The following is a 14,314-nucleotide window of genomic DNA, read 5'->3' on the forward strand; positions in this document are numbered from 1 at the left end:
GGCCGAGCCACTGCTGCCGCTGCTCCTGCTCCGGCCGCTCCGGAGGCTCAGACCCGTCCCGCAGCGCCCGCGACCCTCGCCTCGCCGCGACCCCCACGGTCACCCGGGGCAGCCGCTGCTCAGGTGGGTCCAGCCGGGTCTCTGGAGCCCGCGCTCTAGAGCGGGTCACCCCAACCATGCTTGCTCCCCTGGGTTTCTCTGTGCTGTCCGCTCCCACCTGCCTCAATTTCCCCATTGTTCCTGTCTTGCTCCAGGCGACGCCCCCCCCCCCAAAGCTCCCCAGCCCTCTCTGCTTGTTGGAATCTTCCTGGCCACCCCAGTCACTTTTTCCTCTGCATCAGGAGCCTATTACTCACTCTTCCTCCCAGCCCCTCCTTGCTGCCTCCTCCAACTCCCCAGGACAGCTGTAGGGGGTCCCCTAATTCGGGGCTGTGTGAGTGGGGAAGCCCAGGAGGGAAAAGTGCCTATTGGAGGGGCAGCAGGAGTTTTTTACTTATTTGTTTTGCCTCGCTGTGGGGGGGGGGGGTCACTGCTCAGTGCTTGCTACCAAAACCCCAATTTCATCTATGTTTCCCTTTGTGGGGAGACTTAGAGTGAGAAGGGGGAAGGAGATGGGACCCCTCGGCTCTTGATCCGCAGGTGTCAGTCCTTGAAGCCAGGTGGGAGGGGGCTGGAAGGAGAAGGGGTGCCTGGCCAACCCCAGTTCCTGGTCTCCCCATAGATGTCTTCCTCAAGCTGTCTGTGTCTCCTGACCCTCGTGGGCCTCATTGTCCTCCCTGAAGGTAAGGCCTGTCCCCCACCCTTTCCCCAGAGCTGGCATGTGGCCCCCTAATGTCCTAGGTCCCTGCTGATCGGCCCCAACACTACTGCCTTTGCCCTGCCAGGGTTCCACCCTCTTAGGGCCTCTCACACCAGGGCGGCTGCTTCCACAGAGTCTAGCCAGATCCTGTCCTGCTGGGCAGCCTCTGCCTCACCCCCAAGAAGAGCTCGCAGAGTTTGGCTTGGCAGGGCCAGGGGTGTTGGTTTCCCTCTCGGCAGCCAGGAACAGGGGCTTCCTGCTCCAAGGGGAATAGATAGCTAAAGAGCTGGGACCCACCAGCCCCTCAGAAAGCTCACCTCATCCTCCACAACTTTCCCCCTTCCGATGACGACACTTCCCTCCTAAAGGCAGGGCCTGTGCTGCAGCCTGTGTGCTCTTGCTACCTGCCAGGTGCTGCCTTTGTTCCTTTGGCTTCTCTATGGTTTCCCCCATAGTACAGATGAGGAAACTTGAGGCTTCAGGAAGGGTAATAGTCTGTGAAAGAAGCTAGTCAGTAGAGCGGCTGGAATTTCACTTATCCCACCTGACCAGTGAGCTCAGAGCATATAAGCCATTGAGGTCCCACAATCCCTTCATATCTCTTAACAAGACGGTGCTCAAGAGTCATTCCGAAGTATTTGTTGAGCAGCTACTTTGTGCTGGATCTGGGTCTGTTAACTAGGCAAACAGCAATGATTAGAACTGGATCTTATATGCTAGTTGGGAGAGACACCATGTTAAGTATATGATCACCACAACCCCACATGAGTGACTGACTGACTGACTGACTCCCTGTCATGACAGAAACATTGACCACAGCAGGAAGGAAGGGGAAACAAATAGGTCCCCGGAAGCACTTGCTGGAAGGAAACTTTTATAGCTGACCCCGGAAGATCAGAGGGGATAAACTGGGCAAATAGTGTATATCTGGAGGGGGGGGCATAGGCATCACCAGAGGCTGGATAGGGGGTGCATGGGGACAGGGTGGGAAGGGGAGGCCAAAGTGGTGAGCCCCTAGGACTGATGGAGTGTGGGCCAAAGATCTACGTGAAAACTTTGCATTTACTCGGAGGAAGTAAGGACACAGAAGGGTGTGAATGAGCTGAAGGCTGACCTGACTCAAGTCCACAGTTTTCTGGATGTGGGACTGGGCACAGGGACAGGGGATATCTGGGCCAGATTGGGCAGTGGATCTATCCAACACATGCTAAGCAGTGGCAGAGTCACTTTCCCTCCTTCCTTTCTCTTTCTACAAAACTGAGAAGCTAGTTGATCATTTAACCCTGCTCAGCAGATGAGGCCCAGAGAAGAGATTTTTCTCACTCCAGTTACACCGTAAGGTGTAATTTTCGAAACCAGGGCCCTGACTGGCTCACGAGGCTGAACTGAATCCTCCATCCCACAAAGGGTGTTGGGACGCAGGGGCATCTGCATTTCTAAAAACTGTTCCAGAATCTTGGATTGATGTCACCCAAAGCATATGGGTCAAACAGCTATCTGCCTCCCCAGTAGCAGGTCCTTCGAAGTTAACCCCAAGAGCTCAGACAAGAGGGGAATATGGGGGTATGGGTGAGGGCATTCTATGCTCCCTGACTTGACTTCCTCAACTTCCCAGGAAAGCCGTTGATGAATGCAACTATTTCTCCAGGAAACTCAACCACTCTGAGCATCCACACCCAAACTCAAATTCAAGGTAAGGCCTGTTGTAAGCTAGTCATGGCCAGTAGCACCAACAATAAAAATCTCAAGCTTGGACTAAAGAGAGGTTTTTTTTTTTCATTGTGTAGCTGATTTGATCAAGGCCTAAATGCTGCTATGGAGAATCTATTCTCATCTGGGGCTTTTTTTTTTTTCCTATGACGGCTTTATTCTCGGGCACATTGTTTTTTATGGGCCCAAGATAAGCCCAGAGATGTTTGAGAATTCAAAGGAAATGATTTCCCTGGATGATATTTTTGCAAATGTCCCAGAACGGATTGTCATTGGTGCGGGGCTTAGATCATGTGCCTCCGCAGTCTTAAAATGTTGCTTGGCCAGAGTTTTGGATTCTCTGCCTCATAGCTTTGTTTCTTCAAAGGTGTTTTGGTGCTCTTACAGAGCAGGTTGTGCTGGGTAGAGAATGGGCCTCTCTGGGCTGGGGATTCCCATGGAGGAGAGATACTGGCATTGCATTTGGGCAGTTGTGAATTAATGACATCATTTCTATTGCTTTGAATCTGAACTCTTATGGCTATTCCCAGTATCCCACCCTGTGCATGATCTTCTCCATATCTTCTCTTCTCTCTCCATGTCCTGCTTGGGACTCCAGAAACAGATTCCCCGGAAGTCCAGTCCCAACCTCCAACCCCAGCCCTGCAGCCTAATGGTGAGTGGGACAAGGGTGGGCACTGAAGGGTCTGGACAGACATTCCCTGTCTTCCTCTGGCACTCTGCCATCCCAGCCCCTACTGACCTAATCTATTATATGGTGGAGCAATCAGAGAGCTCCATTCACTTTTGTTTGTTTTTTTTTGGTTTTTGGGTCACACCTGCCAGTGCACAGGGGCTACTCCTGTCTCTATGCTCAGAAATCGCCCCCAGCAGGCACAGGGGACCATATGGGATGCTGGGATTTGAACCACCGTCCTTCAGCATACAAGGCAAACATCTTAACCTCCATGCTATCTCTCTGGCCCTTCACTTTATTTATATGTACTTTATTTATATATTTATTTATTTATTTATTTATTTATTTATTATTTATATGTAACTTTATTTATATGTATTTATTGATTGGTTATTGGGCAACATTCAGGGGTCATTTCTGGCTCTAAATTTAGAAATTGCCTCTGGCAGTTTAGGGGACCATATGCTGCTGGGAATCGAATTGGGCCCCACAGGTCGGCCACATGCAAGGCAAATGCCCTTCCACTGTGCTATCTCTCTGGCCTCTCCATTCGCTTATTAAAACAATTTAAAGTGTATATTGGAAAAGTACAAACTTCAGAAATAATTCATTTAACAAACTGCTTTGAACTGAGTCGCAGCTTAAACCACCCCCTCACCAAACACCTCCCTGTGTGCTGGCCTTTTTTTGTTGCTTCCTTTAATCTCTTCATCTTTTTCTTGAATTTTTAAACTATCCAGGGTAATTTAATTGCCAGGTTTCGATAATGTGGTAGCAACGTTAATGTTCAACCTGCATCACTATCTTAAGTAACACCAAAGTTAGCCATCTAAAATTTTCTTCGCTACCATGGATTTAAAACCATTTTTAAGTATTTAGGCCTGTTTGCCTCTTTTGAAAGCAAAGGTGTCTTTACTTTCTTCACCTTCTCTTCCCCCACACAGCTACCTATAATATTTTTTCCCTTATAGTTTTGCTCAGACATGACTGGTTTCCTTCTTTCTAAAGATTTATATTTTAGTTTATATTTATATTTTTAGCCTTTCTCACCATATTATCTTTCTGACGCCAGCTTTCTTTCTTTCTTTCTTTCTCTTTCTTTCTTTCTTTCTTTCTTTCTTTCTTTCTTTTTTGTTCTTTCTTTCTTTCTTTCTTTCTTTCTTTCTTTCTTTCTTTCTTTCTTCTTTCTTTCTTTCTTTTTTTCTTTCTTTCTTTCTTTCTTTCTTTCTTTTTTCTTTCTTTCTTTCTTTCTTCTTTCTTTCTTCTCTTTCTTTCTTTCTTCTTTCTTTCTCTTTCTTTCTTTCTCTTTATTTCTTTTTTTTCTTTTCTTTCTTTCTTTCTTTCTTTCTTTCTTTCTTTCTTTCTTTCTTACTCTTTCTTTCTTTTTCTTTCTCTCTTTCTTCTTTCTTTCTTTCTTCTTTCTTTCTCCCTCCCTCCCTCCCTCCTCCCTCCCTCCCTCCCTCCCTCCCTCCCTCCCTCCCTCCCTCCCTCCCTCCCTCCCTCCTTCCTTCCTTCCTTCCTTCCTTCCTTCCTTTCTTCCTTCACTTCCTTCCTTCCACTTTTTCCTTCCTTCCTTCCTCCTTCCTTCCTTCCTTCCTTTCTTCCTTCCTTCCCCCAACACAACCCAACCCCAACAGTGACTTAAGGGTTACTTCTGGCTCTGCACTCAGAAATCGCTCCTGGCACACCTTGGGGACCATATGAGATTCTGAGGATTGAACCTGGGTCTGTCCAGGGTCGCCGCATGCAATGCAAATGCCCTAACCGCTGTGCTATCACTCCAGTCCAATCTTTTTCCTTTCTTTTTTCTCTTGGGCCACACCCAGTGATGCTCTGAGGTTATTCTTGGCCAATGTACGCAGAAATCGCTCCTGGCTGGGGGACTATAATGGGACGCTGGGGATCAAACCAAAACCGAGGTCCATCCTGGATCAGCCCTGTAAAAGGCAAAGGCCCCTACCACTGCACTATCACTCTGGCCCTGTTTCTTTTGTTTTTTTGTTTTTTTGGGCCACCACCTAACTGTGCTTAGTGCCGGTAGATCACTCCTGGTGGTAGCTCAGGCGGACCATATGGGTTCCGGGGATTTAACCTGGGTTAAATATGCAGGGGAAGCTGTACTATTGCTCTGGCCCCTGTTTCTTTTCTTAGTATAATTTTTTCTTTTTTTTCCTTCTTAGTATAATTTTATCTTTTTTACCTCTATCTGGAGTAATCTTGCATTGATTACATTTTTAAAAATGTACAATTTAAAATAACCATGTGTAGGGCCAGTGCAATAGCGCAGCGGTTAGAGCGTTTGCCTGCACCGCGACAGATCTAGGATGGACCTGGTTTGACCCTGGCGTCCCATAGGGTCCCCCTAGCCAGGAGCTATTTCTGAGCAACATAGACCAGTAGTAACCCCTGAGCATCACTTGGTGTGGCCCAAAATCAAAACAAAAAAAAATCATGTGTATATGTCCTAAAGACCATTTTCATTTATGGGGGCCGGAGTGATAGTACAGTGGTAGGGCATTTGCATTGCATGCAACAGACCTGAGTTTGATTGCCAGCACCTCATATAGATTGCATGGAGGTAAGGCGTTTACCTTGCATGCAAAAGGTCAGTGGTTCGAATCCCGGCATCTCATTTGGTCCCAGAGCCTGCCAGGAGTAATTTCTGAGCACAGAGCCAGAAGTAACCCCTGAGTTATGTCAGACATGACCCCAAAAATAACAACAACAACAAAAACAAAAAAATTTTTTTCATTTATGGGCCTGAACATACAGCTGTTAGGACATTTGTCCTACACAGGGCTGACCCAGATTCAATACCCAGCATCAAATAATGTCCCCTGAGCCCACCAGGAGTGATCCCTGAATGCAGAGCCAGTAAGTAAGCCCTCTGCCCACAGCTGTGTGTGGCCCCCAAGATAACAATATTTAAATTTTAAAAATATAACATTTCTAATTGTTTGAAACTTTTTTCTTGAATGATAACAATTTGCTTTCTTTTCTTTTCTTTTCTTTTCTTTCTTTCTTTTGTTTTTTGTTTTTTGGGTCACACCCAGCATGTGCTCAGGGGTTACTCTATGCTCAGAAATCGCTCCTGCAGGCTCAGGGGACCATATGGGATGCTGGGATTACAACCACTGACCTTTTTGCATGCAAGGTAAACTCCTTACGTCCAGGCTTATCTCTCAGCCCCAACCAATTTTTTAAAGTGCTATTAGGAGCTGGAGTAGAGACATAACAAGTTTGGCACATGCCTTTGTATGCAAGGAAACAGAAGCCCAGGGCCTTGAATCTTGACCTTACAAGGTCCCCTGAGCACTGCCAGGAGCAACTTGTAAGCACAGAACTGGGAAAATAGCCAAGTATGACCGCAAAATTAACCTTTTTATTTTATTATTATTGTATGCTATTGTTGTTGTTGTTTTGGGGGGGCCACACCCAATGACACTTGGAGTTACTCCCTGCTATGCGCTAGAAATTGATCCTCTCTGGGGGACCATATGGGATGCTGGGGATCGAACCCAGGTTTGTCCTGGGTCAGCCACGTGCAAGACAAACGCCCCACTGCTGTGCTATCAGTCTGTCCCCTAAAATTAATCCTTTTAAAAAGGGATCTTCAATTTTTCTTTAATGTGCTTGAGTAGTATGTATATTCTCCAACAAAAATAATCCAGTTATTGAGATCAAATCCCTTTGTTTCCTATCCTGTTCTCCCATCTCTGAGGTCCACATTGGGTGGGCACCAACAGTTCTTTAGTTCATGCTATAGCACATGGGAATTACTGGAGAAACTGCACTTGCTGAAAGTGCAATAAGAATATGCAGATTGCAGGAAGCCGGAGTGGATAGCACAGTTGGTAGGGCATTTACCTTGCACCCAGCCGACCTGGGTTTGATTCTCAGCATCCCATTATGGTCCTTTAAGCCTACTAGGGGTGAGGAGTAAACCCCTGAGCACCTCATGGTGTGGCCCCTCCAAAAATAAATATGATCGCAGTAATGTGTTTTGCTTTTTTTTGGCTTTTTGTTTGGGGACCTCACCAGGCAGTTCTCAGGATTTACTCTTGGCCCTATGCTCCGGGATCATTCCTGGTGGGCTCAGAGGACCATATGGGATGCTGGGAATCAAACCCAGTTTTGTTGCATGGAATGCAAATGCCCTACCACTATACTATCACTCCAGCCCATTTGTTTTGCATTTTTTTGTTCAATGCTCAAGATTTACTCCAGCCCATTTGTTTGCATTTTTTTGTTCAATGCTCACAGATTTACTCCTGGCTTTGTGCTCACTTTTGGGATCACTTCTGGCGGGGCTTGGTGGGTCAGGTTGGTTATACTGGGGAACTGAATCGAAGTTTGGCCACATCCAAGGGCCATTATACTATCTTTTCAGCCTTTCTTTCCTTTTTTCTTTTTTTTCCTTCTTTCTTTTCTTGTAGAGCAAACATTTGAAAGCACTCTCCAGGCCCTGTAGGAGCTTGACCTGGCTCTCTCCTGACCCTCTGCTCCCCACAGAAGGATTAGAGATGGTTCACAAGGTCTGTCCCACTTCACAAGCAGCCAAAGCCTCCAGTTCTTTCTGCCACACACAGTGCCATTATGTGGCCTTCTTCTCCTCCCAGGGCTAACAGCTCAGAATCTCTGTGTTCACCCACTCAGTCCTCAAACAGAATCTCCAAGGTAGAAATGACCACCTCCCCCACTTTACAGAGGAGAAAATGGGGTTTAGAAGCTTCCCCAGAGGGTGCCACAGCAACGGTCCCAGAACCTGGCCCCAGATGACCTAGCCTTCAAAAAAGGACACCATCAACACTGACATTTATTTATTTATTTATTTATTTATTTGTTTATTTATTTATTTATTTATTTATTTATTTATTTATTTATTTTTGGGTTTTGGGTCACACCCGGCAGTGCTCAGGGGTTACTCCTGGCTCTGCACTCAGAAATCACTCCTGGCAGGCATGGGGGACCATATGGGATGCCAGGATTTGAACCACCATTGGTCCTGGGTAAGTCGCTTGTAAGGCAAACACCCTACTGCTGTGCTATCTCTCCCCAACACCGACCATTTTTAACTAAAATGAAAATGTAATTTCCTTCCCTTTTCTGTGTGGCTGCTGTTGTGATGTCTGGGGAGGGTTAGGATGGGCGCACTCGTAGGCTTGTACTGGAGACCATGGACTCAGATGAAGGAGGAGCCCCAGAACCAAGGGGCTGGCTCTCTGTTAACAGCACCAGGGATCACACTCATGGTCTTACAAGGCAGAATAGACACTGAGCCATGCTCCAGGTTATGGCTTTTATTTTCCACACTACTTGGGAAAAAAACTATTGGTGTGCCCATCTATGAGAGTGTCTGACCCCCTTTCCCAGTGCCTCAGTGACCCTGTGAAGGTCTGTGTCAGACCTGGAGGGGATGGGGTTCACTATTCTATGATTCTGCATGTCCTTCCTTATTCACAGTTTCCCTCATTGCTTCTGTTTCTTGTGACCTGAGCAGAAACCACAAAGAAGCAGAGAAACACCCAGAGTCCAACCAGAAAAAATATGACTCAAAAAGTACCTCTGGTCAGTGAACATGTACCTGGATCAACGCCTCCAGTGTTCGACCAGAAACCCACGAAAGGTAGGGCCTGTAGCCAACAGTAGCCACATGGGAGTTCTATTTCATTTCCTAGGTCTGCATTTCCCCAAGAGTGTTTCTCAGAGAACCAGGCTGAAGAACTGTTAACAGATTTTTAAAAACGTTGCCCTTTGTTTTGGTTTGTGGTTGATGGTGCTTGGGAAACTGAGTGAAACAGGGTTCTTGGTTTAATAACGGTTATTTGTGGCTCTAAGAGGAGTGTCTAGTTTAGATCCCTTCACAGGGCTGGTACTAGTTGGTGTGTCCTTTGGTTATGTGTTCCCATTAGACCAAGAGCTTTACTCTTACAAAATGCTGAAAAGCCTATCTAAACAGGAACAGTGACAACAAACGGTTTGTTGACGCTATCTGCTCTACAAAGTCTAGAAGACTACTTTCAGGCAGGGCTGGATCAAGGAGCCCTCATTCACAAGTGGCTCTCCCTGTCATTGCGTGTTAGTTCAGGTGAGGACTTGAGCAACTAGATATCTCCTCTTGAGCAGCCCCAAGGCCTTCTCCTAACTTGAGTGGGTCCAGCTAGAGTCAAATGCTACTGAGAACCTGGGAAATGGCCTGCTGACTAGTCAGGCCCAAGTACCTAGGGCCTAACAGTCAGGAAAAAGCAGCTTCCTGGAGGGAAGGGTAAGTGGAAGCAAAGATGAAATGAGGCCCAGTAATGGCTGTGAGATGATCCCATTGTTTTGCTTTTTTGTTTGTGGGCCATACCTTGGTGGTGCTTAAAGTTTACTCATGGATCTGTGCTCAGGGATCACTCCTCCTGGGGCTTAAAGGATCATATGGGATATTGGAAATCGAACCTAGGTCAGCAGCGTGTAAAGCTAGCACTATACTCTCTGTACTATCTCTCCAGCTCCGACATGACCCATTTCTAAGGGATAGTGCCCCACTTCTGAGCTCTGTGACTTGACCTCCCCCAGCCAGAGATGCAGGTACAGTTGCACAGACTGGGCACTGTACAAGAATGCAGTTCCTCAGATGATGCCTGTCCCAAGGAGAGGCTTGTGATCAAGACCACTTTTGGGGGGCCAGAGCAGTGGTGCAAGTGGTAGGGCATTTACCTTGCACACGCTGACCTAGGACGGACCGAGGTTCATCCCTAGGTGTCCCATAGGGTCCCCCAAGCCAAGAGCAATTTCTGAGTGCATAGCCAGGAGTAACCCCTGAGTGTCATTGGGCGTGACCCCAAAAAGCAAAAACAAAACAAAACAAAACAATCCCACTTTCTCTGGTGACTGAAACATCTCATTCTGATGAAATCAATGGAACTCATTTCTTTTTTCTTTTTCTTGGTTTTCGGGCCACACCCTGTGACGCTCAGGGGTTACTCCTGGCTATGCGCTCAGAAGTTGCTCCTGGCTTCTTGGGGGACCATATGGGACGCCGGGGGATCGAACCGCGGTCCATCCTAGGCTAGCGCAGGCAAGGCAGGCACCTTACCTCCAGCGCCACCGCCCGGCCCCTTTTCTTTTTCTTTATTTTTTTTTTGTTTTGTTGTTTTGTTTTTTGGTTTTTGGGCCACACCCAGTGATGCTCAGGGGTTACTCCTGGCTATGCACTCAGAAATCGCTCCTGGCTTGGGGGACCATATGGGACGTCAGGGATTGAACTTAGGTCTGTCCTGGGTCAGCCTTGTGCAAGGCAAATGCCCTACTGCTGTGCTATCACTCCGGCTCCAATGGGACCCAATTCTATTGGATGACATGGGCTAAGGGCACTTTTCTGTTTTGCACAAAAGTGTCCCCTATAGGGACACGAAGGAGAAAGGGTCTCTCTTTCCAGCTGAGAAAGCCTTTTCTCATCCCTGAATTTACTTACCAGCACACCTTGTAGGAGTCACTCTGTGAGTTGTTTAGTCCATATTCCTTTAGGGTATGGCAGGGAAGGGTTCAAGGCACCTTGGGAACCTTTTATTTGGAGCACCCACACCTCCTTTCATCTATGTTTCTTCTTTCCTGGAGATAGTTCCTCTTCTGCCTCCTGCCTCATTCTTCCAAGTCAACTCTCCCTCCCCAACTTTGTTTTGTTTTGGAGTCACACCTGATGACGCTCATAAGGGGTTATCACAAGGGGTTACTCCTTGCTCTGCACTCAGAAATTGCTCCTGGCAGGCTCGGGGGACCATATGGGATGCTGGAAATTGAACCGGGATCTGTCCTGGGTTGGCCGTGTGCAAGGCAAATGCCCTACCGCCGGGCCCCTCTAACATTTTTAGTCTCTAACTGTGAATTGGAAGGCCCCAAGGAAGGGTGAGACTAAGCATGTGCTCCCCCTGGTGGTTTGGTTCCCAGGGAGACTCTGAGGACTCAGTGAAGCTGGGGCAGCATCCCTAAGAAAAGCGAGAACTGTGTCTCAGAGTGTGCCAGACAGTCATAAAAACAGCAAACATGGGGCCGGAGCTGTGGTGCAGCAGTGGGGCATTTGCCTTGCACGTGGCTGACACATGATGGACTACGGTTTGATCCCCTGGCATCCCATATGGTCCCCCAAGCCAGGAGCAATTTCTGAGCACAGAGCCAGGAGTAACCTCTGAACGAATGTCACCAGGTGTGGCTCAAAAACAAACAAACACAAAACAAAACAAAAAAGACCCAGCAAACAACAACAGCCATTTATGAATTCCAGCCTGACAGGACACTATCTGAGCTTGTATGGACTCACTTGTGCAGTGCTCACAATCACCTCCAAGTTTGGGGAGACAGCTGTACCTCCATTTTATTTTAGTTCACTTTTTTTTGGGCCATACCTGGTAATGGTCAGGGCTTATTCCTGGCTCTGTGCTCAGAGATCATACCTGGTGGGGTTTAGGGGATCATTTGTGGTACCGGGGATTGACCGCAGATCTGCTGCATACAAGGCAAGCACTCTATCCTCTGAACTATCCCTCCAGCCCCTGCTCTCCCATATTTCAGGGAATAAAACTGAGGTCCAGAGAGGTCACTCAGCTAGTTCTCTATGCCACACAGACTAACATGGGAGAATTGGCGTAAGAGCTCGCAGACTGAGCCCTTACACCAGTCTGCATTTTCCAAGATTCTCTATTTTTGTCTCTGTTATTAATCTATAGAGCTGCCTCAGGGTCAGGTTTTCATGGGCTGTCAGCTCCATCCATTGTGAGGTGCTAAGAGAGGCCTGGGGAGCCTTGGGATTTAGCTTCTCCACTTGTTTGCCTCTCATGGGGGTGACTGTCAGGGGTAATTTGATGACACTTCTCTGTGCCTTTTCTTTGGGATGGAAGTTGGCTTTGGGGCTAAGAACTGGGAGAGTGTTTTATAACAAGTGTTTTATAACAAGACTCCCTATCCAGGTCTTCCCTGCCTGGCTCCAGCAGAAGTGATCTTTCCCTTCTTGCATTAGGGGGTAACCCAGGAAGTTTTAGGAGAGGGGCCTCAGGGGTTTTCCAGCTGTTTTGTTGTTGTTGTTGTTGTTATTGTTGGGTTGTTTTGTTTTGTTTTGGGGCCACACCCGATGATGCTCGGGGGCTACTCCTGGCTATGTGCTCAGAAATCGCTCCTGGCTTGGGGGAACATATGGGACACTGGGGGATAGAACCAAGGTCCGTTTTTGGTCAGCGCATACAAGGCAAATACCCTACCACTTGTGCCACCACTCCGGCTGCATTGTAGCTGGTTTTAACTTAGAAAAGCAAACTTATATCAATATAGCCAACTGCACCTACCATTCATTCCTGCTGCTTTAGGGGGGGTGGAGAGTACCTGTAGAATGAATGGATAGGAGGTGGAAAGGGTCTTTTCCCAGGTACCAAGTTTTAATGATGTCCTTTGTTTCTGTTCCCATTGCTCATTACTGCTTCCTCCATCATCTGCTGATCCCCTAAAGGCACAACATCGATCCAGAAAGAGACCCCAGAGAGACACACCCATATGGGTTCTGATTTCAAGCAAACAGGTCAGTAAGTTGCTTTGCAGACCAAAAATGTATTTCCAGTGCCTGGCACTGAATAGGTCTCCGTAAATATGTGTTAGAGATGCATGGCTTTATGCTTGGCAGAGGTTGGGCACTGGGTAGGCTTGAATGAAATGACAGAGTTGATGAATAAATGCACAAATGTGGATGCTGGTGCCAAGCACCCCAAAATTCAATGGCTTAAAATGACAACTATTTATTTAGCTCCCAACTATGTAATTTGGAAGTCTGCAGTTAGTCTGGGCTCAGCTGCATGTTTCTTCTATTCTCAGCTTGACTTGCTCTCACATCCGAGATTAGTTTGGAATCAGCACCAATCTTTGCTTGTAGGAGTCCCTGGACCTTCCTCTTGTGTGCTTATATTCCACTTTCTGCCCAGCTAGCCATCAGTAAACAAATGGAAATGACATCTCCATGGGTCACATAGAAAATTCATTTGTTAATTTATTAAAAATAGTGATGGATTGGGGGGGGAAGAGATAGCACAGCAGTAAGGTGTTTTTGTCTTGCATGAGGCCAACACAGGATGGATTGCATCTCAGCATCTCATATGGTTTCCCGAGCCTACCAGGAACGACTTCTGAGTGCATAGCCAGGAGTAACCCCTGAGCGCTGTCCAGTGTGACTCAAAAACCAAAAAAAAAAAAAAAAAAACCCCCAAAAAATAAAAATAGGGATGGATTGGGGCTAGAGTGATAGCACAGTGGCAGGGCATTTGCCTTGCATGTGGCTGACCTGGGATAGACCCAGGTTCAATTCCCAGCATCCCATATGGTTCCCGAGCCTGCCAGGAGCGATTTCTGAGTGCAGAGCCATGAGTAACCCCTGAGTGACGTGGATGTGATCCAAAATATGGAAGGAAGGAAGGAAGGAAGGAAGGAAGGAAGGAAGGAAGGAAGGAAGGAAGGAAGGAAGGAAGGAAGGAAGGGAGGGAGGGAGGGAGGAAGGAAGGAAGGAAGGAAGGAAGGGAGGGAGGGAGGAAGGAGACGGACTACTTATTGTGTGCCAGGCACTGTTCATTGGTATATCAGTGATATAGCAGAGAACAAGAGAAAATAAATCATTTCCCTCATGGAACAGAGGGGAAAATATAACAAGAATTTTGGGGCTAGGGCCGGAGAGATAGCATGGAGGTAAGGCATTTGCCTTGCATGCAGAAGGACGGTGGTTCAAATCTGGCATCCTGTATGTTCCCTGAGCCTGCCAGGAGCGATTTCTGAGTATAGAACCAGGAGTAACCCCTGAGCGCTGCCGGGTGTGACCCAAAAACCAAAAAAAAAAAATTTGGGGGGCTGGAGAGAGCACAGTGGTCAGGTGTTTGCCTTGCACTCAGCTGATTCAAATAGACAGTTGTTCAAATCCCCGCCTCCCATATGGTTCCCCGTGCCTGTCAGGAGCGACTTCTAAGTGCAGAGCCAGGAGTAACCCCTGAGCATCACCGGGTATGACCCCAAAACCAAAAAAAGAAAAAAAATTCTGATGATTGTACATCAGCTGATAATATACTGCTGTCAAGACAAAAGAATCAGATTTAGGGTGAGAGAGCAGCTGGGAGTGTTTC

General features: G+C 47.3%; 1 long non-coding RNA gene across 1 annotated transcript; it reads left to right on the forward strand.

Annotated features, from left to right (window-relative positions):
* Positions 1-42: 42 nt before the first annotated feature.
* LOC126027701 (uncharacterized) lies at positions 43-8,702 on the forward strand. Its single transcript, XR_007502309.1, has 6 exons — positions 43-123; positions 722-782; positions 2,415-2,492; positions 3,108-3,164; positions 7,622-7,720; positions 8,686-8,702. It is a non-coding gene; the product is annotated as an uncharacterized LOC126027701 (long non-coding RNA).
* Positions 8,703-14,314: the final 5,612 nt, after the last annotated feature.

This window comes from Suncus etruscus, chromosome 14, assembly GCF_024139225.1.
Source record: "Suncus etruscus isolate mSunEtr1 chromosome 14, mSunEtr1.pri.cur, whole genome shotgun sequence".
In the NCBI taxonomy this organism is placed as follows: Eukaryota; Metazoa; Chordata; class Mammalia; order Eulipotyphla; family Soricidae; genus Suncus; species Suncus etruscus.